General features: G+C 37.0%; 1 protein-coding gene and 1 long non-coding RNA gene across 5 annotated transcripts in view; one reads left to right on the forward strand and one right to left on the reverse strand.

Annotated features, from left to right (window-relative positions):
• Positions 1–1,311, reverse strand: part of LOC136839295 (uncharacterized) — a 40,100-nt gene extending 38,789 nt beyond the window's left edge. Inside the window, exon 1 of the long non-coding RNA XR_010853289.1 lies at positions 1,232–1,311. This is a non-coding gene — a long non-coding RNA (uncharacterized lncRNA). The remainder of the gene's footprint in view (positions 1–1,231) is intronic.
• The window catches only part of Moe (Moesin), a 169,949-nt gene continuing 142,396 nt past the window's right edge, over positions 130–27,682 (forward strand). Inside the window, exon 1 of one of the 4 annotated variants that reach the window (XM_067105151.1) lies at positions 130–347. The gene's annotated coding sequence lies outside the window, so the exon portion shown is untranslated. Of the gene's footprint in view, positions 348–13,463; positions 13,658–13,721; positions 13,854–13,909; positions 13,982–27,682 lie in introns of those variants that run through there. The other 3 variants (XM_067105141.1, XM_067105153.1, XM_067105154.1) reach the window with 3 other exon arrangements.

Raw genomic sequence — 27,682 nt, forward strand, 5'->3', positions numbered from 1 at the left:
TTGTCACTTTAAAGATTAAGCTTTAAATCGGAAGGCAGGACTGCGTTAGAAATTATGTCACAAGTGAAATCACAGAAATTTCATATGCAGATGAGATAATGATAAGTGGAGATGAAGGTGGCTTGGACATGCTCTTTGCACAACACCAGGGAAAGTAGTGCGTGATAGTGTTTGCTGGGTTCCTGTAGGCACCAGAAGAGTTATTTGTTAAGTACAGCAAGAGGCGAGGGTATCGATGAGTGGGGATTAGTGAAAGATAAAGCACTGGAAAGACATGAGTGGCGGGATTCACAGAGGCCCTTTGTGTCAAGTGGCATTGGGGGCGACGATGGATTTCTACAAAGTTGGTAGGCTAATGTTCCTTCGTAGGCTAGTCCATAATTTTTCTTTTCAAATGCGTTGTATTACTAATCTGCCAAATTGTAGGAATTTTTTATTCTACTTACATAAGTAACTCTACTGATAACCTACGCGTAACCCAGATTACAATAAAAGCAGCGAGGCCTTCTGTAAGAGGTAACCTACACCATACGCGCATGACTAACCAAGTGCATCAAAAATGTTACTAGGTAACCAGCGCCAGTCTAATCTATAAGCATGAAGCAAATTAATATTCAAAATCATGCAAAATGTTACCTTAACCCCATATCTCCCTAACCTAACCTTCGGATTGCATAGAACTATGGTGGCGTGAGAATGATGTAGGCTAAATCTGCAACACCTAATTCTAAACCTTTAAAAAGCTCTTTTACTCCTGCAAGTGAGCTGATAAATTTGTCATAGACCTGGCCTATAAAATATCATATGCTAATTGTAAAATTTTCACCATCCTATATATAAATTTTTTTTTTATTCTAAAAATGTGTCTATGGCCTTAGTTGTTATGACAACTGGATAGTTTTAAAATGCTAATCTGTAGGGCACTTGGCCTTGGCTATCAGTTAAGCAACTCTCGGCGTCTTTATCAGATTTATCATCCTCTAACTCTGTTTACAAGTACTTATAGCTAATCACCCCTAATCGAGTTTGGAGTGGTCTCTCCTGTGATTTCTGAAAGTTTAAATTGCAGCTCAGTGATAACAAAGCAGGATGACATCATGAAAGTTTACGAGACTATACTAGATTTTTTACATTTAGTGAATATATCTTACTGCCGGCATATTACATCAGATTGCATAAACTTGAAAGTTTGCCGAGTCTGTCGATAAATCTAGTATGAGCTTGACCTTACCTTTGATCTAGACTTTTCTTGATCCTGCATTTAAACTCCTTTGACATTCCATCCTTTAACAACTGCAGAAGTCCACACCCGGAAACCCGCCAAAAACTTAGTACATTTACGGGCAGTGTTACCAGATAATTTTTCAAAAAAATCTGAAGAGTTTCTGTAAACCCGCTAAAAACTTAGCACATTTACGGGTCGCCCTAAGGAAAGGACCCTTGCTGGCACAAGGCCAGCATAATCTAAATTAAATCCAACCAACAATTGAACAGTGGACGATGACCACGTTTCATTATCATTGTAATTACGTCAGGAACAAGATTAACTTCCTAATTTTCACTGGGTCAGATGTCAGTAGTGAATGAATAAATGAGCCGGAAGAAAGGCTAATAATAAATAAATAAAATTATAAAAGTAAAATTATAAAGCAAAAAGAACACAGATGGAGCTTTTGTGGGAAAACTTTTACAAAGCTTTTACCTGCACCGTAAATTATTATTCTACTATAACTATTGCATTGCCGTCCGTATTTTTCCTCCATTTTTAAACTGACCCACCTGTCTGGGCAATTATCACGATTGTAAGTCACGTAAGCTGTGCAAAGTTAACTCATCCGTAAGAAAATACTGGCGCATTTGTTAGATGGAATTCATTAGAAATGAAAAGAAATAATGTCCCGAAGCCGTCGGTAAGGCTGTGTTTGATATGTCAGGTGATAATGATAGTGTAAGGGATCGAATGACTGTTTTAATCTGGATAAGGTTGAACGAATAACGACATGAGTGCCCTTTTTCTACAGACTTTTACGAAAGAGGCTTATGTTACAACAAAACCTGAGGAAGACATGAGGCATGGTACTGTACAGTTTTTTAGGTGACTTTCACCTTTCATTCCCATCAATGTCACCATGTTTTCTAACCACGCTATATCATGCGTTAGCTAAAAGCGGGGAAAATGTTATCTTTTTTCCAGAGGCAAAGAATAGAAATCGATCAGAGTTCTTTACCATCATGCGTGTTTCTACAGCCGGGTCTTCTCTAACTACGCCCTGTGGCACCGTGTCCCAGCAAGTTGAATCTTAAAATGGTCAAAACGAGCATGGAAGCCTATAGCAAATTTGTTTTGTCAGTGTATTTCCTCTGTAGAAAAATTTCATACTCAAATAAGGTAGGGACTCTCTACCTTACTCGAGCGTGATTGAGTTGGTGTAGAGTAGTATGTTCTCTATTAACCCTGGTATGAACGAGGATCACACGTAATAACTGAGTCATATTTGCTACCAATTATTTTGTTTTTTAAGTTTGAAGCTGTTTAGCGTTGAAATTTTATTGACAACCGTTCTTAAAAGGGTGTCTCTAATACTTAAATACTTGAAATGGTTTATCTCAGGTTTGTACGAGGCTGTATGTTAATAGTTAATGCCAGATGCACTATGTGTACTTGTAAGCAAATACAAACATGCACACATACAACTCAGTGTGTTAGACCTATATAAATGTAACTGCCATTATCACTTCTATACTTCATGTGAAAGCCAGTATAATGTAGTAAATAGGTTAGAACGAATTCATTTTAAGCATATCACTCAGTCGATTACACGAAAGAACACTGAAGGCTATTCCATTTTATCGTCGTACGTATTTATTCATTGAAATGCCTCATTTTTTCCTCTCTTAATCGCAGCTTTCAGATGCGAGTCCCGTCCTTGGTCGAAGTGGGTAGTCCAAGACTCATTCGCGAGTATTATAGCCTGATCCCCAATTATCGAAGCGTAAAGTTGCACGTATAATGACAACAGATGTTAGTAGTAGAGAAGCTGAATATTAACCTGTTTATAGCCTTGACGCTGAGACAGTTATTTTAAGCATACAGGTGAGCAGTATGTGTGGTAGTTATGGAAGGTCACGCAACAGCAAAACACTACTGCAACAATAAATTCCGTTAGGCGCAGACACAACTGTTAGACTTAATCGTCATCCTATAAAGTCATGATCACTATAATCTATTGTTGTTTAATTGCAGGCAAACCATAAAAGTCTTATTCTATATGAAAAATCCATGAAATCATAGTCACCATACTCTACTCTAGTTCCGTGCACGGTAACCTTGCCTTGACGACATAACTTATTAGCTATTTTGCGTCTGTCTCTGGGGAACTTCGGATTTCATTCAGTGAACTGAAGTGACGAATCTTCTGGTGATAGGGGTGTGGGCTAATAGTCGACCACTGTGGTTAGTGTGCTTGAAAGGCACAATTTTCAGTAGATTTCCTGCATATTCAAGTAACCTTGAATATTTATCTAGGCAGGTGGTGACTCCCGAATTTTTAAAGGTTGGATAAGTGTAGTGTATTTATTTGCATATGTATATATACCTCCTTATACATCTGCAAAAGTGATCTAATTTAAAATTAAAGCACCTTTACGAAAGGGTAGTTCGACTGCTGATGAAATACAGTAAACATAATTGGACGAGAGAGAGAGAGAGAGAGAGAGAGAGAGAGAGAGAGAGAGAGAGAGAGAGAGAGAGAGAGAGAGAGATGCTGGTTGAATTTAGCCAGCAAATAGTATTATCACCAGCGGCACCAAAGGTAGACAAATTATATTAGAGGACAAGAACTTGGAATTTGTTATTGGGTATCACGATAAACACGTTACGCCATCTATGTCAGTATTGCAGAGTGACTTTTATTCTTGCCACACACACACACACACATACGCACACACCTCTAAAAACAGCGAACTAGACCCTTTGCTCTGTCTGTTTCGAAAAGACTGAATAAAGTTCTTTGCCACAAATTCTCTCTCTCTCTCTCTCTTTCTCTCTCTCTCTCTCTCTCTCTCTCTCTCTCTCTCTCTCTCTCTCTCTCTCATACATACGTAGAGTTCCTACGGTAATCCACCCAAATTTAGGAAGCGCTGCCTGCGCTAGATTCCTAATGAGTAAATGGAAAATGCTGTGTTATGGATGATATTGATAATTATATTTCCACCAGCGGACTTGGATGTTGTAGGTGTTTACTCCAATATGTGTGTGCGTGTGTATTTGTGTTGTGTTGGAAGAGAACTGGAGACCTCACCATGTATAACCTCCAAGAATAATCATGGCTACGTCACAAAGAAGATTACAGATGAACGGCGTTAGTGGGAACTATGTCAGAATGGATGATGTGGTTGTCTCGCCCGGTCAAACTAGTCATGTGGTGCAGGTGGCATTTGACCGTCATCAAGCCACTGCCCCAAAAAGAAAAGAAAGAAGTGTAATAGCAACCCAAAGACAACAGAAAACAAGGAAAATAAGGATAGCTACTTGGAATGTTAGAACAACATTATATCAGGCTGGAAAGAAAATGAATGTAGAGAGAGAAATGGAAAGAATGAAGGTACAAGTATTAGGGCTTAGTGAGGTTAGATGGCCAGGGGTGGGATGTTCTCCAACTTCAACAGGAGGAACCTTCATATACTCGGGAGGCCAGAGTGCTGAGAGAGGTGTTGGTGTGATTCTAAACAAATCTGTGAAACCATGTTTGATAGGCTATTGGGCTGTATCTGACAGGATTTTGTTGGTGCGTATAAAAGCCACACCATTCAATATATGCATAATACAAGTATATGCACCTACATCTGAACATGATGAAGAGGATGTTGATCAATTTTATCTAGAGTTAAATCAGGCAAGAGAGCAGTGCAAAGAGCATGAAGTAATTATGGTTATTGGTGACCTCAATGCGAAGGTGGGACAAGGAAGAACAGCGGATATTGTTGAGCCTTTTGGATTAGGTAGAAGAAATGAGAGAGGAAACAGATTTGTAGACTGGTGCTTAGAGAGAGAACAGATTATATCAAACACCTGGTTTAAGCACCACCCAAGACATCTTTGGACATGGAAAAGCCCTGGTGACAGAGTTAGAAACCAAATAGACTTTCTAACCATCAATAAAAAGATTTAGGAACTCTGTCAAGCAAGTGAAAACCTACCCAGGAGCCGATTGTAATAGTGACCATGTACCAGTTGTAGCAACAGTGATGGTGAAGTTGAAAAATCAGAGGAAGAGTACACCTAAATCAAAGAGGCAACTGAAATTATTGAAAACAGAGGAAATGAAGAACCAATATAATATAATTGTAAGAAATAGATATGACCAGCTTAAGGAGGAAGGCCCAGTGCTCCAACATCCTCAGCAAAAGTGGCAAAATATGGAAAATGCAATAAGAGAAGGTAATGAAATAATACCATCAACAGAAAGGAGAGCTCGGAGAGAATGGATGACAGAAGATATCTTGATAATGATGGATGAAAGAAGGCTACAGAAGGGTAAAAATGAAGATAGATATAGAGCTCTGGATAGAACTATTAAGAGGGAATGCACAAGGGCAAAGGAGAAATGGATGGATGAGATTTGTGAGGAGGTAGAAGATTTGGATAAAAGGGATGAACGGAGAAAGTATGATAAGGTGAAAGAAATTACTTTTGAAAAGAAGAGAAGTATCAGCACTGGTATCAAAAAGCGGATGGAACCATAGTAATGGAGTCAAAAGAAATATTGGAAAGATGGACGGAATATATTGAGAATTGTTTGATGATGATAGAATAGAACATCTAGACTTCAATGACAACGGAGAAGGACCAAGTATAATCAGATCAGAGATAGAGGCATCTTTAAAACAAATGAAAAGCGATAAAGCAACAGGTGATGATGGAATAGCAGCAGAGATGTTGGTAGCTCTGGGAGAATACATCATTGATATATTAATGGAAATAGTGGAAGGAATATATGAAGATGGAGAGCCTGCAACACAGATGTACAAATCAACATTTATCACAATGCCAAAATACCAGGAACACTTGAGTGCAATAAACACCGGACTATCAGTATCATGAGTCAGATCACAAAAATAATATTAAGGATTGTTTTGAATAGAATAAGAAATAAGATACTCCCAGAGATTGGCAATGAACAGTGTGGTTTTATGAGAGATAAAGGGACAAGAAATGCAATTTTTATTTTGAGAATGTTGATGGAGAGAGCAACAGAAGTGAAGAAAGATCTATATATTTGTTTTGTTGACTATGAAAAGGCTTTTGATCGGGTTAGACATGTAGACCTTATAAGGATATTGGAACAGATAAATATCGATGGGAAAGATCTAAGATTGATAAAGAATTTATATTGGAATCAAGAGGCATCAGTGAAAGTAGAAAATGACGAATCAGAGACTCGGCACATCAAGAGAGGTGTAAGACAGGGTTGTGTGTTATCACCTGATCTCTTCAATTTATATAGTGAAATGATAATGAGAGATCTCAGAGATATGGAAGGAATTAAGGTTGGAGGAGTCAATATTAATAATATCAGATATGCTGATGATACAGCACTTGTTGCAGACTCTCATGATAAACTTCAAGCTTTAGTCAGTACTTTACACGAGTCAAGCAGAGAAAGAGGTCTGTCAATAAATATTAAGAAAACAGAAGTTATGGTTATCTCCAAAGATGAAATCCCCCAAGAACAGATATAAGAATTAATGCTGAAACAGTTAAACAAACCGATAGTTTTAATTATTTAGGATGCACTGTCACAAGTGATGGAAAATGCGAAAAAGAGATCAGGAAGAGAATATCCATGGCAAAAGATGCATTTGGTAAGATAAAGAGATTAGTCACCAACTCAAAAATATCGATGAATCTTAGGAGAAGATTTGTGAAATGTTTTGTTTGGTCTGTATTGTTGTATGGCTGTGAAACCTGGACCTTGAGGAAGGCAGATGAGGAGAGGTTACAGGCTGCAGAAATGTGGTTTTGGAGAAGGATGCTGAAAATATCATGGACAGAAAGGAAAACTAATGAGCAGGTATTAGAGAGAGTAGGCATTGAGAGAGAACTTTTGGCTTCAGTGAGAGGTAGACAAATGCGGTTTGTGGGTCACATAGTGAGAAGACAAGAACTAGAACATCTCTCTCTCACTGGTAAAATCAATGGAGGTCGGCCAAGAGGAAGACCTAGACAAAAATATATGGATGGATTGGTGAGAATGACTGGAGGAAGAATGTCTGCAGCTCAGTTGCTGCAGAGAGCCGGAAATAGAGAGGAGTGGCGAGCCATGATTGCCGACGTCCTTGGGGATATGGCACCTGGATGATGATGATGATGATGTGTATTTGTGTGTGTGCGTGTGTATTTGTGTGTGTGTATGTGTTATTTAGCACACTGTAAGAACTGGTTAGCAGATTTTAACAAAACTCAGCAGATACGTTCATTTGGTAACATTTACGGAACGACTAACTTTTGGAAAAAGTAGGTCAAAGATCGTAGTCAGCTACATATTTATGGCTTCATTTTCATATTGGCAAATTGTGACCGTAATTCCCCAGTAATCAAGTTCACCAAGTTTGTCTAAAGGAGATTGAAGAACAGGTTGCAATTCTGTACTTATATATATATATATATATATATATATATATATATATATATATATATATATATATATATATATATATATATATATATAAACATTAGTTACATCTCATGTTATTTTTGAATGAGATGGAGTCATAAGAAGAATGGTCATTCATTTCTTATTGGACACAGGAGGTCTTACTATTCAAGATAAGATGAATTACCGCATGGTTATCAGAAACTCTCTCTCTCTCTCTCTCTCTCTCTCTCTCTCTCTCTCTCTCTCTCTCTCTCTCCCCTCGCGGCAAATGACTGGTTTTAGCCACATCTTGTAAAACCAAAAAATACTAAATGTGACAATTTTCTTACAGTTTATTTTTCTTCTAAGTGATTACCATAGGTCTCCTAATACTGAAAAATAAACAGTGACAGGAGAAACGGAACTGAAAGGAACACACTAGTACTGACGATTTTTTCTTTGCAATCTGAACCTAACAGTTGTCCCACAATTTGAAATATAATTCATTTATGTACAATTTATTTTTACCTAACTTCCGTATTCCAACAGAGGAGTAACCTCAGAGAATAATGCTCTCTTATTCATAGTCCTTTACACAAGGGTTGAGGTGAAAAGGAATTCTGTGGCCTGTCACTTACCTGCCCACACACGCATCTTTTCAGCATTTACCTGGTTTTTCCGATAGGGGTAGCGCCAGAGAAAAGGACAAAATAATGGTCACTGCAACGTTCATACTTCATCATCTGAATCGTGGATGACCCTCCTGCGCAGAAAGCTTCCAAGAATTAACCACTTTACACACCTACACGCGAGGCTCATCAGCAGAGTATCAAACCTCCCTATACACATTTTATCACCCTCCTATAAGTTAACGAGTCCTTGATAATATTTCTTTATTTTGTATGCTTAGAATTTATGAAAACTGAGACATTTCAAAGATCTGACCTGACTTTTTCAAAAGCATACATATTATCACAGAGACGTAGAATTGTGGACTCCTTAGCGCTGAGGTGTCACTTTATGGTGATCGTATCCAAACTCACATGTACCTTGTACTCATGCTCACACTTTTCTGGATATTTTTTAAGGCCTTTCCTTTCCAGTGTGTCTTTCAAATTATCTGTCCACACCTCTCCTAGGTTTTCTTCTACTCGCGTCTCTTAACACTTTCAAATTATATATCTATCATTCCATCTAGTCTCTCAACATAACCCTCCTAAAACATTCTGGGTTATCCTTTCACCTACGCTACATCACTTCCATGAAGGAGAATTAGCTCAGCAGTTGCCATCATATGTTACAACCTCGGCTTCCATATATCAGTTCTCTTCCCAATCTTTTGCACACATCCTGCAGGCTTCCTTGCTTAACCTGTTATGTAACTTCTATCTTCTCGTGACTTATATGTTATAAATGTTTTTGAGCTGCATAATATTTGAATGAGTAAAAAGCCACAATAATATAAAGGAGAGACTGTAATTTTCCAAAATACAGTCTCTCATTTACATTATTGTGGCTTTTTACTCATTATTTCCGGACACAATATAGTGATGCACCATAGATAATCTCTAAATGTATGAATATGCATGCGTCTTGCAACATACAATGTTCGTTCAAGATCTTGGTAAACATGCTGTTGGTAGTTATGAATCAGCATCTCCTTCAAAAACGATGCACAAGAATCTGGTGAGACGCAGAAAGATAGATGTCTAGAATTTATTTGAAAGGAGGATGAAGCAGCATTCAGAATTGCCTGCTATCACTCTATCGCTGAGAATGAAGTCTTTTCAGAATCAAAATCAGAAGATACGCAGAAGGAAATAAAAAAAAAAGCCAGGATAGCGATTTGGTCGAAATCTGAACGTTGATTCGTCAGTGAAAATGCGTCGCTGACCTTTCGTTTCTTATGCAATAGTCTCTTAATAACACACAGTCGGTTGGCCATTTCATAACACACAAGTTGGCTGCCAGATTCTTATCAAAGGGATGTCTTACATTTCACGGGTACGCTAATGTCAGTCTAGGAAAGTGCCAGTTATTTTACCAGTCTTTCGTCTTAACGATTCTGTTTCTAATTGCTGTTACTGTTTCTGTATGTAATATCTTTAAATAGGGGCCGGCGTTTTTATAAGAGCGGCTATGAATCGTACATCATGAAAGAAATTATGAGAAATGGGTAAAGATGTAAAGACCAAGGACAATACAGCTCTGAGCAGGCCCAGTTCTGCGAGAAAAATTTCTTGATGGACGATTGAAAAAGGGCACGTTTGAATGGTAGAGGAAATGATGAAGATATAGAACGCACCACGTTCTGGCAGTGACTTCGAGTTTGTGTCCTCTGTATAGTAACCCCTGTAGAGAGGCAGCGCCGTCATTGCATCTCATGTGGTGCAATGTAGGCATTACTTAAGGTTCTTTGCTTTTCATTCCCTTTACTGTACCTCCGTTGCAACTTACTTTCCAAAATCTCTTAACAATTAATTCACTGTGCTACTGCGAGGTTTTCCTCCTGTACACCTTTCAAACCTTCTTGCTGTCAATTTCCGTTTCAGCGCTGAATGACCTCATAGCCCTAGTTCTTGGTCCTTGGAGTAAATTCTATATGTTATTCTATTCTATTCTATTCCAAAGAGTAACTAAGAGATCGTAAATCCTGACGGGTACAACACGATCGAGAGAGCTTTGTAAGAATACTGTCAAGAAGTTCCCGAGAGCATTTGGCAAAGTCATACCCGAAAAAAAAAACGAGCAGAAAGAAATGAGTCCAGTTGCAAGTAAGATCCGGATGCAATAAACAAATTACTTAATCTCGAATGTATTCGACTGAGATTATCGGATTTCCAACGTGCGTCTTATCGTAAAAGGGATTTCACTTGGCGCTGTAATGTAAGTCGATGCCTCTGTAATGCCGCTGTTATCGGCCTTATATCTCCTCTCTAAGGTAAGAAAGCTGTCATAGCTGAGGTCTTTTGAGGTACGAATAGGAGTGAACGTTTTATGATAACAGATTTACATAGAAAGTATCATAAAGCAAAGATATGAGAGCGAATAAACATTCAGTAAATTCCAGATTTACTGGTAGGAAAACAGATTACCTTAGATATAAGTTGATATAGAAACGCGTTGCGGGATTTATATGCTCTTATCCAATAAGTCATCAAAACTTGCTTGGTAAGCAGATGAAAAACATAAAAGATATGCCGAACAAACTAACAAGAAATCATTATGAGAGCGAGTGTGAGGGCAGCGCGTATAGAACGGATGTCAACCAAGTGTCAAAACTGTCTTCTCCCATCCAAGCCATCCTGTTTAACGACACGAATTTCTGGTGCTTCCGATAATGGCAGTTGCTATCACTCTTGACATGCCGGATTTATTTCTTCTTCTTCTGCATTCAATTTTCCACTCAGTTTCCCTGGGTGTATCCTATTTATATATATATATATATATATGAAATTTTTATCACACTGTGATTTAGCTACAAATGTTTAATCTACAATTCACACTACTTCGCGAATATCCCCGACGAACTGGAGTCGTTGGAAGGTGCTGTGTCGAGGGATCGAGACCCGGCGGTACCGATCCATTTATCACTTAAGAAATTCTCGAAGTAGCTTGAATTGTATATTAAAAGACGTATATATTCAAATATCTTCGTATATATTCAAATATCTTCGCTGTTTTCTGGAAACCTATTGCGAAAACATGGTGTTCAAAGTCTAGACTTCAGACTTTGATGGCGTCACTTACCGTATTTACAGTAATATGTATAAATACATTTATTTTTGCTCCCAGTCTGTTGGTTGGTAACGTTCGGGAGTCCACACCAGAACTTCTACTTTCTTTCACATCCTCCACGTACTGTTACACGTTCACAACAAAATTGAGTTTGTACTTCTGTGTAGTTCGTCTTGTCTGTAGGGTACAGCTCGTTTATCAAAACATAAAACCGGAAGTTGACAAACAAACATGGAAACACTTGAAACAACTCAACATTATGCCTGATGATCAGTCAGCATAAAAAAAACACTCAACAGATACTAAATTGTGTGCAATTATAAATGACATAGTAGAAATTATAGCAAATGGAAAATGTGGCATCCTGGCTATGCTTGACCTAAGCACAGCATTTGACACAGTTGACCACAATCTACTGCTTGAAGACCTGAGAGCAGTAGGTATCGAAGATGACGTACACAAATGGTACAAAAGCTACTTAGAAAATAGGAAGGTTACAATGGTTATATCAAATGTGAAATCAGAAAAGAAAAGCCTAACAAAGGAGTGCCCCAAGGCAGCGTTCTGGGTCCACTGCTATTTGGCATTTACAGAATTGAATTATCTAGAATTCTAAATAAGCACAAATTTAAGTATAAACTGTATGCCCAGTTCTATTTTCCTGTCGAAACGATAGAAGACACCATTAGTAAAACTGATGCAATAATGAAAGGTATAAAAAAATGGATGTCGGCGAAGAAATTGAAACTTAATGAAGACAAAATTGAGTGTGCGCTATTTGGATCTGACAGCGCACTACGAGAATATGAACACTTCAAAAGAACAGCTATTGGTTCGTCAAAAATAAATATTGAAGCAGCAGTGAGGAACCTAGGAGTATTTATTGGTAATAAATTGTCGATGAAGAACCACATATTACATATTACAAAAACCTGTACTTGTCATATTAGAAACATTGCATTTATTAGAATATACCTAAACGAAGATACTCTGAAAACAGCAATTTGCAACCAAATACTTTCGAGGCTTGACTACTGCAACATTATATACTACGGTCTCCCTAACTACCTACTAAGAAAATTGCAAGGAATACAAAACAGAGCCGCCAGGTTAATAAAAGGACTACGTTCCCGTGACAGAATAACCCCAGCACCAATTGAGCTACAGTGGCTCCCAGTAAAAGCTAGAATAGAATATAAAACACTACGTACAGTCTTTAAAGTACTAAAATATGATAAACCAACATATCTGAGAAATTGTTTAAGCTTCTTTAGACCGAAATGAATATTGTAATCAGACATGCAAATGAAGCACATAGGCTATTTGAACCTAGAACAAATTGTAAGTCAGGCTATACAACAAAATACCGCCTGAAGTGAAGAGCATACAAGAAGAATGCAAATTTAAAAAAAGAAACTAAAGACTCTCCTATTCTGCAGGAGCTACGATACTGACAAGAAAACACTGAAAGACAATTGTAAAATACAAGAAGCACCTTATTTTGAAAACGTTCATGGGCCAGCCAAGAAGGAATTATCCCTGTGGAGGGCTGTACATAAAACCAAACAAAGTGAACCAAAGTGAAGTTTAAAAAACTTATTAGAGTCGTAGAAATACACAAGAAAGTCAGTGAAACACAACTGAATCAGATAATCTAAATCAGAAGTTTGGATAAACACTATAAATGAGCATTGCTGTTATGAGCATCCCTTCTCTCCCCCTCTTTGGCAGTGTCTTCACTTCGGTCAAGAGATTTAGTCCATTTTCTCAACTTTTCCTTTTAGCTTTTCAGCAGTTGATCTTGCATTTTTCTAACGAAATGTTTTCCGTTTTTATAAATTTCTCTTAGCTACCTATGTTCAGTAAAGTACATAACTAAGAAATACTCTGTCTGCGGAGTACATAATAATATAAAATAATAATCATTAAGTGTTCAAAAGCTGCATTCAGATAGTATCTTCGGTTGACGTAAGTAAAGTAAACAAATGTAGCCTACTCTGCAACCCATCTATATTGTAATGAAGTTCAAGAGCAAAAAATGGTCGTATGATTAACCCCTTTTTAACATCGTGATCGTGACAGTAGCTAACATGTGCTGTGTAACGCGTTCAACTTCTTAGAAATATGCGTATTACCACACACAAGTTGTATGATTAAATCTTTTTCGAAACGAGCGGCCGAGGAGACCACGGAATGCGCATTGCGATGCGCACCTATCATGGCCACTCCTCCTATCAACATTGCGGCCATATTGTGTTGAGGAAAAAGGGACGTGATCCAGGGTAAGTGCCCGAGACTTTTAATAAGTTTTCCACTGATTGTATGCCACGTTAAATGTCCCAGAGTGTTTTTACGATATCTTGGATGTGTGATGGTGCGAGAAATACGTCGCGAGAGGCGCACAGTCTTCCCCGAATGGAGAGAAAGATAAACATATATGTAAACTGACAGATTGCGCGCTAAGTTCAATTTCTAAAGGTTGGAAATACATATTTTACGCCGGGAGAGCACCGATGGTCCTCATTTTAGTCTCGCAGACGTCTTTCGAATTGCTAGGCGATTACACACAGAAATGTCATCGTCCGAAACCGAGCGAATGCGGCACAGTGACGTATATTTTCCTTTTTTGTGCGAGAGGTCATCTGTTCGGTATTATAGCCGGAGGAGGATCACCCACCTGTAGCCCGTGGGTGATATTAGCTTACTAGATTTGTGAATGCATATTCATCGGCACGTAATAAAGTTAGGGTTGGGCGAGTACTGTTGGTAAAGACTCAGGGGCTCGTATTTCTATAGTAGTGAAAGTTTTGTTTTTTACCGTAGGGTACCGTAGCCTGTGTTACGGTACGATAGATCGGCTGATGGGCCAATCTTGGTTTTACTCCTCGAAGCCAATTATTCGACTTAATTCCAATTCCCATATTCACAGATTGGCTAATTTTGTTGTAGCTAAGCATAGGTAGCCCAGAAGGTTTATTTTTTTGTTGAAATTAAAGTTTTAGCCAGTTTATGAAAAGTAGGCTAAGGCAGGCATAGTCCAGGATAGGCATTCTTCTCTCTGTTACCACGTTAACCTAACCTACCTTAGGCTACCCCTAGCTAGCCTAAATTCGATGCTATTATGTAGGGCATAGAAGCATTGGCCTAACCAGAAACAATAGATGTCTTACTCAAGGCTAGGTTGTATATTGTTGTAGGTAAAATAACATTAGGTATATTGCTGTTGGGTCTGAAATACACCTCTCTTTTGAACTTGGTCATGAAATGTGATTTAGACTTTGTTAAAAAATCGTCAACTGTGTAACTGCGGCAACATTTTTATCCAAGCCTCAGAATGTCAAACTATTGAACCTACCATAATCATAAAAGTATTTTTAATTTTGAAGTGCCTAGGCCTAGACTGTATTACAAAGTTGTGCATAATGAGAATTTTTGTTATAGGGATTCATTTCCTTTGTCGGTTTTATATTTTCCTGTATGCAAGAGCCATGTATCCTTTGTATTTTCCTCTTCCTAGTATGCTGGAGTTCAATGGATGTCTGTATTTAATATTGTGGAAGAAGAATTAGTTGCATAAATATAAGTGTCTTCTCTTTGTCTTCTTACTTAGTGTTAGTTTATTGCATCAAAAGGTAGAGAGATTTAGGACAGTCAAAGGCCAGTACTTCAGTTTTTGTTTTTCACTTGGACCATTTTGTATGGTAATATGTCCCATTGGAGATTTTAATTTTTGTAATGCATTTGCTTTTACTTGATTGTGAATTCTTTCACTTTATCAATTTGTAAGTCTCATTTGTGTTTATTTGTAATATTTGTTAGTTACAAAGTTTGACATAGACCTGACACACACTATTACGTATATGAGTATTAAATACTCATAGGGATCTTTTAAAGAGCTGTACATTATTGCTCTTTGCCCAAATTAGAGTTAGTAGATCTTTCTCCATTCATAATTCATTAAATGTAAATCTTTAGCTTTTCTATTCCTTCCTGTTTCTTTGTAATTCTCAACCATGTTTGTGTTTCTCTATAATCTTTGATATTGTATTAAGTCTTAAGTTTCCTTTACTTCAACTTTTGAAGTATGATTTGGGCTATGCTAAAAAAAATTGACAATTGTTCAAGCCTAGTTTTATAAAGTTGGCCAGTTGTTACCTTGCAGAAAATTTTCACCCAAGCTTCTTGATGTCAAACTGTTGAGCCTGCCCTAATCACATAGGTGTTTTGAATCTCAAGTCCGTTGTAATGAGTGGAATTGTCTCAAATTATCAATGCTTTTATCCTCTGCAGGCTATTGATGAGTTGTGAAACAGAAATAGTACAGTTTTGTTGTACAAGTACTGTAGTTACTAAATGTAATTTTAACTGGCACACCAAATTCCATTCCAGTGAAATTCTTACATTAAAGATTGAAAGTAATTATCCACCCCACACAAGGGAAATGACTGGGAAGTGGTACCTGTACACAGTAATTGGTTTTTGGTTAATAGAGCTTATCTTACAGTCGAGTGCTTAAAGATATGAAGATTTTTATAACCATATCTTTTTCCTTGACTTAACAGTTTTTGACTGATTCATATCTACAGTAGTTAAATAAAATTACTTTGCTTGAATGGCCATACTGTATTTTTAACTAATTTCTGTGGTACTGCAAATTATGTTGGGTTTATTTAGCTTGTGTCCCTTCTTTTTTTTTTTTTTTTTTTTTTTTTTTTTTTTTTTTATTTTTGCTTTTATATTGTTACTACTTTTTATGATTTAATAATTGTAATATTACTTTTGCTTTGGGAGGTTTCTCTGTAAGACTTCGTTGCAGCGTAATTGCTAGATATCACAGTTATAGGTTAGATCTGTACCCGCTTTTTTTTTTCCTGTAGCATTTTTTGAGGAGTGGAAGAGCTGAGTAATAGTACAGTTTTGATAAGCAAGTACCATACAGTGCAGTAATCATTACCATTTAAGGAAGTTGTAGCACAGTAGTAGTTCACATGATTATGGGCTTAAGATAGGTATAAGTGGTTTATGTGATTTGAAATGTTATCAGATTATCTATTGGTGTTTAGATAGCACTATTTATATTTGCTGTGTTATGCTCTTGTTTGTTATCTGCTTTAGAATTTCAAGTATGTCTTAAACTTTTTTTTTCTTGTAGATACTTTGTGGAAAGTTTATAAGTTTAATGTTTTATTTTTATTATATGGTTGATGGGTTCATATATTCAATGGAATTTTGAAGTCACAGTATCGAGTTGCGTAGTCCATGTATAATTATCACTGCAGGAATGTTACCTCTTCATCTGAATTGTTTATTTAGCCAGTTGAAACTCAGTTTATACTGTAGCTACGTGACTGTAAAGTATGGGTAATGCTGCCGTATTTTTCAAGTTAATTATTGAATGTGAAAATTATAGTTTTAAGCATCTCAAGCACCAGCTCAATTTTACACCAAGGAGGGTTTTTTTACTTTGATTTTGTTTTATCACTGATCTGTTATCAGGATCACAGTCACAACAGAGGTGTTTTATGAATGCCTTCCAATTACAATAAAAAATACAAATGAACAGACTATATATTGTAATCCCCAAAGGATTCCAATTGTTTTCATTCATATTAATTCATCCTGAATTCAGTCAAAGCTTCATTTTATTGAAAGGCCAATCTTGCTCTGTGCTACTGCTCCATGATGAGATTGTTGTAATGTCAAGTTTACTCTCAGAGAACGGTACAGATACAGTGTTTGTCTATATAGTAGTAGTCAGTGCTGTACAGTAAACTACAAAAGGGTACATAGCATTTACATTACTTTGATGCATATTTTTAAGTCTTGGATAATCAATATGTTCAGTTTTAGACATTTACTATTGTGTCATTGAAGAACTGCATGTGCTGTATTTGGTCTATCTATCTATCTGGAATTTAGAACTGAAGAGTTTTTAAGCCCATTATAATAGAGATGAAGGGGACTTAGAAAACTTTGGTCATTATGTAACTCTTAGTAGGAAGTAAGGTAGTAGGCAACAGAAATAGCAAATGTATTGTTTGCTTTATCATTTGGTTTTGTTTTGGTTCTGGACTGAGAACTTCCTGTTATCCAATCCATCCCTTATTGAGGGTACACTACGAGCACAGCTTTGACAACTACTGCCTATGGAATTTTATCCTTTATTGTAGTCAGGCATGTCACCTTATTGTAGATCTTTATTTTGTCTGGCCAAGATTGGGGTTTCCATATCATTTTAGTAACATCAGACAGTAGCAAATGCGACCACCCCTGGCGTAATTTAAAGCTGAAGATAGTATAGCAGATTATTCAACTTGGGTGCTTTGTAAGTCCTGATTTTAAATGGTATGTGATTCAGATATATATATTTTAATTGTTTTTCATGTTAAATTTGTGTAGAAAGCTTCCCAAGACATAACTGAACACATGCAGTGTATCATGGTAATTCTTCCAACCAAAATTTTTTTTTGCAGTAAACATGGGTCTTGCTATCCTGATTTAGCCTAATGTAATCAAAGTTCGGGTTGAGTGAAAATAGATTAATGTTTACCAGTGGGCCCTTTGCTCCTCTAGGAGCCAATTATAGGTGGAGGTAATTTTTGATGTTCCAGTAATTTCCCTTTCTTGTTCATTGCAGTAGGTTCCTTGTGGTATGTAAAGCCTTTGCTTCTGCTGTTCTGTTCTTGATTTAAAAGTAATATGCTTCCGGGTACCAACCATGCTGAATTAAATTTCCGTCCGTTTTTATGGGGTTATTTTGTTCCAGCTTACAGGCTTTTGTTGGCTTCATCGGTGTGGATGAGCGAGATATTGATCTTTTGATAAATAATTTGGAACTTGAAGTTTGGTTTGCTTAAAATTATCATGGTTTTGTAAAATGTTTTCTCTTCCAGTGCTAAGCAATGTTAGTCTGGAGGGAAACAGTTGTTGAAATGGAATTATTGATTTTCACTAACAAGATCCTTGGTGAAGAATTGCCATGCAGTGTTGGAGATCTAGATACAAGTCGTAACTTCAACCACATTTAGGTTTTTAAATACTGTAACTCTTAGTTGTAAGTCTAGTACAGTAATCAGTACTAAATTCATAATTGTTCATAGCAAAGTAGAGGTTGTCTTAGTGAAACAAATGTAATTGCAAAGTAGGTTAAAGGCAACTCAGAAGCCATACTATGATTACTGAAGTCTTAGGGTTTCGGGAGAGGGGAAAGTTAGTTGAGGCCAGTCTACATAGTTAGTCTGAAGAGTGTGGCCTCTGGAGCGGAATAATACGAGGTTCAAAAGGTGACATATCCACAGATACTGCTTGTGATAATATCAGAGAATCCCTAGTAGAATCCTTCATAGTTTTTGACATCTGAAGTGAAGACTTGAACTTTATATTTGCACTCTTCACTTTACAGAAACTTTTACGGATTACGTTTTATGAAGACTGCCGGTATGATCTTATCAATACTGCATTGATTTAGTCTCTGTGAGCACTTTAGAAAAATTAAACTTCATGTGAGAGTGATTTACTTAAAGAGACCATTTTTCTCTGTTGTCCTCATCAGTGAATAACACTTTTCTCCACATTTATTATTCCAAGCAAACGCCAACAAAATGGAATCAATTCAAGCAGCGGTCAAGGAGTCCATTCAGGGTAAACTCCGTGAGATTAGCAACACCCTGGATGAAGAATGTCGGGAAATCAGTGTACGTCATTTTAGCTATTACACCCGTAGTTCCCCCTCCTCTAAACTTTACTGTAACCTTGACAGCTTAAAATTCATCCCTATAACCAATTTGAATTGCAGTAATTTACCCTTTACCCATTAAGCTGCCAGTTACAGGTATTGCTTATGGTAAATTTGACAGAGCAGTGGTTCATATTCAGAATATGTTAGTAGCTACCATGTCTCCCCAAGTCATATTAGTAGTAGTAATTGTTACCTTGAGGTTCTGCCAAAGTTCCACCAGTACTGTCTGTAAGTTATAGAACTTGTAAGAACATTTTGCGTCACATATCTATGTACAGAACAGTAGTTTTTCCATAACTAATAGAACAATAGGTAAAACCTTTCAAACCAATTAATGGGAATTTGGTATACAGTAGTTTAAAGTAAAAATCCATTTGATAATGCTACTGGAATGTCACATAGAATACACTTATTGTGTTACATAGAGAATATATTGGTAGTTTATATATATATGGTACATTCACATAATAGATTAGTTCCTTTAGAGTGTTACACGTACCTGAAATTAAAAACACACTATAGAGTAGTGTGTAAAGTACAGTACTCTATCTGTTATGTACTGTAAACTACAGTACTGTATACTGTACTGTATATACAGTATGATAAGCAGTATTCTTCCCGAAAATTGTGTTAGCCATAAAATTTGCGTAATTTGTTTAGTGAATTTTGTTATGTATGTATGTTGATTACTGTTATTGGATGATTAATTCCAAATTCTGTGAAACAGAAGTGTAGTACAGTATAGTCCATTGTTAACCCTGGGAGGTGTTTTTAAGTGCTACATTGATCTGTCATTGTAATCCATATTAAATGTATCGTATCTGCATTTTAGATTATTTGTAGTAACTTGGTAAGTGATAGATGATGTTACAGAGATTCTACACATGAGAAAAGTATGTACATATACTGTATTTGCATACGGGTGATTTCAAATACTGCATAATGTTCGTAAATTGTGAAGTTATGTCATATTTTATGTTTTGGGTGGTTTAACCTTTCCAAGAAACAAAATTGGTTGTTGTTGTACTGCATAAGAACATAATATTCTCGTGTAGGAATACAAAGAAAATATTTAAGTTATTTAGGATTTGTATTTCCATCAAACAGTATCAAGGATTAAATTGTTTTCTATAGGGACATTAGCTAACATAAGAATATCAAGACACTACTTTTGTTGATGTAATCACAGATATTCTGATATACCTGAAACTTGTGGATCGCTTGAAAGGTTACTTAGTTTACTTGCAATGCAGCTTTTCACTGGAATACTCATTAGGGCTATATATAAATTTTTTTTTATATTAAATGCAGTGCTTACTTCGATAGTCAACACCTATAAGAGGTGGAGAGATTTGTTGAACCATTGGGTGACATGAGAATTTGATTCGGGGAATACTGTGTTAAAGGGTCCTGAGATTTCATGAACCACTGGGTGGCATGAGAATTTGATTCTGGGAATACTTTGCTAAAAGGTCCTGAGATTTGTTGAGTCATTGGTTGAAATGAGGAATTTGATTTTTGGAATACTAAAAGTAAGTGCTCATGACTCATTATTGATCATCACATAAAGTATATACTGTACAATATATATACATGTTGATAGGTTGCTAAAAAAATGTGTTTTTAGTTTCTTTCTTCACCAGCCAGGTAATTTATCTGTAATTGTGGGGTAACTTGTACTGTACCGGCCAAATTTCTGTAGCCCAAAGCCTGTTTTTATTGGTCTTGAGCAATAAGTTTCCCATGATGATTTTTGTGTTTTTTGTTTCATCATTTTAGTTTACTAACAGTTTAGTATGAAGATGATAAAGCAAGGTTGAAACCTTAATGTAGAAGACAGCTTATTAGTCCATGTAGACTCAAACCAATAAATGTCCAGCATTGACTTGTGAAACTTTTTTATCATTCTCTTCATTGAGTGGATTGATTGGGTTGTGATTTTATTTATTTTTCTCATAATACTTGTACAGCTTACCTCATTGATTTGCAGTGCTTTCATGATCATTTATTTGTTTTTGCGTGTACTTGTGTGCACGTGGGCAGGGGAAGGGTGCTCGCTACTTTTTTTGTCTGGTTTAGTTGCACCTATTCATTGTAATAAACATTGTTCCTTTGCTAAGAATAATTATAAAGTTTTTTTTCACTTTTTAGTAGTTCTTTCATAGTATATCATCTGTTTTCCCCTGACTTTTCAGTACTAGCATAGGATTTAACCTTTTGACTGTCTGGTGCAGTCTGTTTTCTGCGGATTCCGTATACGACCAGTAGCCATGTGGAATTTTGTGATGGCTGTGTCTTGATGCCTTCTTTAGATATTGTCACTGATGCACAGCATTAAGCAATTCTTGGTATACCAGTTTTGTGTTCATTCGGAATTGCTGTACAAGTTCTTTATTGGTAATACTGTATAGTGGTGAATTTTCACCAGTAGCTCCACCAACTCATTCGGCTTTTCTTATATGATTCTAGATATATTTTGTTTCGTTTATCAATAGTTGGAGTACTATAATGATGATCCCTGTTCTTTCAAGGTTTTTATTTTTAAGTTAGGACCATAATTGTTCATTATTACTTTGTGAACATAGTACTGTGCTGTACTAATGAATGTTTTCTACACCGTATTTTCAAGATGAGTGATAGTGATAGAAACACGCTTTGTGCACTTCTCTTTAATTTTTATTTTTGAAGATCTGAAAACCAATACTGGAGAGTATTAATCCTCTTAGCCTGGAGCTGACAGACACCTAAGCATTTCGATTCATAAAAGACAAACTACATGAGTGCGGAGTGCTAAGCATTGACACTGAGATTGTACTGTATGTAGCTATACATTACAGGAAGCTGAAGAGACAGTGATGTCGAATTAAAGTATCAAATTTTTCACCCTCTTGACGAAGCTCTCCTCTGCAGAATAAGTATTTATTTATTTATTTGAATAAAAAGGTTTTCTTTGGTTGAACTTCATTCTTTTGAAATATTAAAAGTAAAATGTCATTCACAAACCGTTGATTTGAGTTTATAGGGCAACGTAGTGTAAATTGGAAAAAAAAGTGCCGAGGTGTAAATTTGACATTGCCAGCCAGAGCATTACTTTTTATTTAATAGTAATAATTTTCTCTGGTTTCCTCTTTTGACCTGTATATTGGTTTCAAATTACCCACGGTCTTCGTTCAGGATAGTAATTGCCCAGTGAATAAAGCATTGCGTGACTCAGCTTTTTAGATATTCGAGAGCACTTAGGGTGTTGCCTAAGTTTGAAATATCGTGGATGAAGTGATAATTAATTGTCAAGGATAGGCTTTATATATGGTAGATTCTTCGTTATTGCGCAAGGGAACTATTGTACACAATAGTGAATATCGGACTACAGTACATGTTCCTGGCTGTTGAATGGCCTTCCAAATACCAGTTTCGAATTGATTCATTCATATTTTGATATGATGCTGCATATAGCCTACTGTATGTAATATATATATATATATATATATATATATATATATATATATATATATATATATATATATATATATATATATATATATATATATATATTAATCTTGAGCCTGTATTGCAAAAGATCTGATAAACGCAGTACAGTATAGTACCGTATTTGTGTCTGAAAACTATGTATCATACACTATATACAGTAGTATATATATATATATATATATATATATATATATATATATATATATATATATATATATATATATATATATATATATATATATTGATCTATAGCTGTTTTTTGCGTCATTTGCTCTTCATGCTGTAAATTGTACTAGGTTTTTTCTTTGTACGGTAAATATATATTTCTCGTAGTCGTGAAGGCTAACGAACCTAGGTCTAAGTGGAAGAAAGTAAAGGCCACCTAGTACGTTGTTGGAGAGTAGAAAGAACTGGAATCAAATAGGTGAGTAAAAGAGTGAATGGTAATTTGATATGAAGAGTGAGAGAGTGAGAGAGACTCAAAGCGTCAGGTAGATCAGAAGATAGGTTTCATTGAGTATTCTAGCGCAGGGGTTGCAGGGCTCTTCCACATAAAGAAAACATGACCTCATCTCAGCCCTTACAAACACGTCCACTCGCGGCTGTATTAAAGAAAATGGTTCGTTTAGGCATTGTGTATGCTGTGATATTTCTGCGTTTCAATCAGATGGTGTGTTTCTGCCCAGTATAGTCATAGAATTTTTATTCTCTGTTAGTTTTATTTTTCTTTAGTGTATCCTGTATTATGTTGAAAGGAAGTTTTGTTTTTTCTCTTCAGTTTGTGACAATTGAAGAAAAGTCTTTGTTGGTTTACGACGTTTACGCAGCGCACAGTTTTTTCCTTTTATTTTTTCCATTTTTTCCCCGGGATTGGGATGAGTTGACCTCTAGCGTAGATCTTGCGAGACGTAACAGACCAAATGATGTTTAGCAAAATGGTGATGGTGTTGGGATAATAGGTTGATTAGTTTTGATGGGAATTTATTGGATCTATTAATGACTTCGTACACTTGATATTTTTTTTTTTTTTTGTGAGCGCCTTGTCTGCACTCCTGGGTTGACTCAAGAATGTTGGTTTGATTGATTGATTGATTTATAGATTTTAGGCATACATGCCAAGCACTGGGGCACCTAAGGCCATTCAGCGCTGAAACAGAAATTGACAGTGAAAAGGTTTTAAAGGTGCAAGAGGAGGAAAACGTCGCAGTTGCACTATGAATCAATTGTTAGGAGATTGTGGACAGTAAGATGGAAGAAAGAGAATATGAACGGAGGTACAGTAAAAGGAATGAAAGAGGTTGCAGATATAAGTATGCCTACATTGCACCGCATGAGGTGCACTGACCGCACCTCCCCCCAGTATTCTTCCCTAAGGGGGAATAATGTTGGGCACATTATTTGTGCTATGCTATCCTACGTGAGATGTGAAGATGCTGTCAACTAGCTTCTTTTTTATTTTTTCATCTGAAGATTTGGTGTCACGCTAAATTACAGCAGTGTTGGTTGCTTGGCCGGTGTTCTTAACAATAGCAGCAAAGCCATCACTACTGTCGTATGTAAACTACTACTACTACTACTAATACTAGCTCTATTACTCCCACTGCCTCTTCATGGTATGTTTAGCAATAGTCTCACTTCACAATCTCTCTCTCTCTCTCTCTGTCTCTCTCTCATATATATATATATATATATATATATATATATATATATATATATATATATATATATATATATATATATATATATATATATATATGTGTGTGTGTGTGTGTGTGTGTGTGTGTGTGTGTGTGTGTGTGTGTACTGATGTACATCGGTCTTAATACAGTCTAGATCCTCGTGCCTTATGGATCGTCATTTACTCTCAAATACTAAAGGGCCAACGTGTGTGTGTGTGTGTGTGTGTTGCAGATTCCTTCAACTTGGCTGAAAGTGAAAGGTATTGGATTTGAAAAATCTCGATTAGATTCTCATTTCAACGCTTTCAATTCATTTCCTCGCTAGAACGGCAGATCGTTTCTTTCAGCAAGAACTTTAAGTCAGCGATCGAGTCTTGGGCTTAATTGACACTAGTGAATATTTACAGCTAACAGAGGATACGTTTATTGAAGGTTTCTGAGCTGGTAAGTGTTGTGGGGATCTAGGGGTTGGATTAGGGGGTGGCCCGCCGATTGGCCTATGTAGGTTGGCAGGTGAAAGTGTCTGTCCGGAGTCTCTCTCTCTCTCTCTCTCTCTCTCTCTCTCTCTCTCTCTCTCTCTAACTTCTCGTCGGCTTTAAATATAAAAATGCATGTATTTTCTGGATCGCTGTTTGTGTGCAGCATTTTTTTTTTTAATTTGGGCTTTCCTCGGCCATGTTCTTAAAATTTCATGCATTCTCCAAGTCTTGAAGGAGACGAGTTTAATGACTAACGATTTACGCATGATTCGTCTCAGGGTCCATATTTAGTTTGGCAAATGCCTTTTTTGCTTTTGCACGACATCTTATGTAGGAAGTGGGAGGAATGAACCGGTTGGTAGCTAGTATGTATTAGAGGCTAGAAATATGTTTTTGGGGCGACCAGAATGCAAATGATAAGATAATAGGAAGTAAGTATATGTTACTCAGAGAGGACGCTTGAATAATTGAGTGTGCTCTGGTCTTCTGCCCAAAGTTTTATATGTAACTGTCTAAAGACATACGTCCTACTGGTCACTTTTATTTCCAACAGAACTCTGCATGCGCGTGTGATTGCTTTGCAAGGTCTTACTTTCTTTCAACTTTACAAAAATATGGTTGATAGGCATCGTGTTTTTTACTATAAAAAATTGTTATTGATAGACACCGTGTTTTTGACTACAAAAAAAAAAGGTGATAGGCACGCACCGTGTTTTTGACTATGCAAAAAAAAAAAAAACTGATAGGCACCGTGTTTAATTATGTACAAAGGAAGTACATGCAGATTCTTAGTTCTTAGTTTTCGTATTTCTTAGATTTTGACGCCATCAGTCTACCTTCCTTCGATTTTCTAAGGTGTAACCGAATGGGAATTGTCAGTGAGGGACGTAGCACCCGTTGTTTTCGTACTCATAGATCAGAGGGCGATGTAACTGTAGTGTGTCTGTTTTAAGCCTTTGGAAGCTTACCCAGGGAGTCTTCATAAACTTCTCACGTCTTTTCTTAACGTTGCGTCAATTTGAACACCTTGAGGCAGTATTTACTTGCCAAGTCCCGTCGTGTGTGTGTGCGTGTGTACGGTAAAATAAAGGAAAACAAACGTATTTAGCACGAATTCTCTCTCTCTCTCTCTCTCTCTCTCTCTCTCTCTCTCTCTCTCTCTCTCGCGAGTGCGCGCACACACAGAATATCATTATTTCGACCTTTATCTTGTGTATAACAAATGAGCCAGTTTTCGAATACGCTATTTGACCAGTGTGCTCATGAATATGCTGCTTGTAGCATTATCGTTGAATCACTTCTTGACTTATGACCGAGTTATGCAAGTTCTTAGCATTTATTGTGATTGCGAAATTAACAGCGAGCGTTGAATACCATTAATTTTCGAACCAATTAATATTCATATTGTAATTTGATCATGCAAAGGGATGGGGGTAGCTCGTGTCGTCCTTGCCCGGTGGAATTCGTATTTTTTTCTCCTGCTGCCCTGAAGGAACTTGATTTAATCTCTTACGTGCTTTGTCATATGATTAAGCTCTTTAACCTGTACAGAGGTTTGTTTTGGGAGTCGTGTTTTATCCTTATGCTGAACTGCGTATCAGTTGATCATTACATTGCTTTATACAGTTACACGCATCGCTTTTCGACACCCACCTGATCAAGGGTCACCTTTATCCAAGTGCGTATCTATTTTTTACTCATCATGTTTCATTAAAAATGTCATAATTTCATGCTTGCCATGTAATGTAGTAAAAATGTTAACGTTATTAATCGGTAGTTTATATTATATGCCATGTTAATGTGACCACATTTTTTACTTAAGCTCCTTGTGCATTCTAGTAGTTGTATAAAATTTTTGAAACTAATTGCATTATGTTGTAAACTGATTGCACTGCGTTTTTTTTGTGTTACTGAGGTGTTGTCATCGTTTGCTGGTGTTTGTTATTGCGACGTTTAAATATATTTTCATTATAGAAAATATATTGGTGTGAGGCACTGTTGGCCTGTATTTGTAAAGACTTCGGAATTTCCTTTTTTCACTTATGTTTTATCGTTGGTCGTTTTTTTTGGGTGGGGGGAAGGGGGGGAAAGGGGTCCAGTTGGCAGTCTGTCCGTCGACCTTCCCCATATCCTAACTTCAGTCTCAATCAGTCCCACGTGTTGGTGGATGCTCGATGAATGGGAGAAGTGAGGCTCCACCCCTCTTTAGTGCCTTTGAATGGACTGCATGACTTCCCTCTTCCCTCGCGACCCTCTCCCCTTTCTCCCTTCTTTCCCATCCCACTCCCATCCCTTTAATCCCCCCCCTTAACCATCACGTGTCTCCTCAGTGTTACCTATACTGTGGTGATGCAGCAGCAGTAACGGTGTTTATACATGTGTAACGAAGGTATATTTACTTTATAAAGTAGGTCTGGACGAGTATCAAGCTGATGTTATCGGTTGGGTTTTGGCGACATTTTAAGGGGTGAACGCTTACTTTCGTTGTCTTCGTAGTCATTCCTTCTAGGAGTTCTTCAATGGAGGGGTGGGTAGAGCTCTCGGCTAGCATGCTGTTGGCCCAGCGTTCGACTCTCCGACCGGCCAATGAAGAATTAGATGAATATATTTCAGGTGATAGAAATTCATTTCTCGTCATAATGTGGTTCGGATTCCACAATAAGCTGTGGGTCCCGTTGCTGGGTAGCCATTTGGTTCTTAGCCACGTAAAATAAATCTGATCCTTCGGGCCAGCCCTAGGAGAGCTGTTAATCAGCTCAGTGGTCTGGTTAAACTAAGATATACTTGAGGTTCTTGGCAGCGTGCCTTCGCCCCCTAGCTGCAACCTCTTTCATTCCGTTTGCTGTACGTCCATTCATACTCTCTTACTTCTACCTTGCTATCCACCCTCTCCTGACAATTGTTTCATAGTGCAACTGCTTT

Source organism: Macrobrachium rosenbergii, chromosome 6 (assembly GCF_040412425.1).
Source record: "Macrobrachium rosenbergii isolate ZJJX-2024 chromosome 6, ASM4041242v1, whole genome shotgun sequence".
NCBI lineage: Eukaryota > Metazoa > Arthropoda > Malacostraca > Decapoda > Palaemonidae > Macrobrachium > Macrobrachium rosenbergii.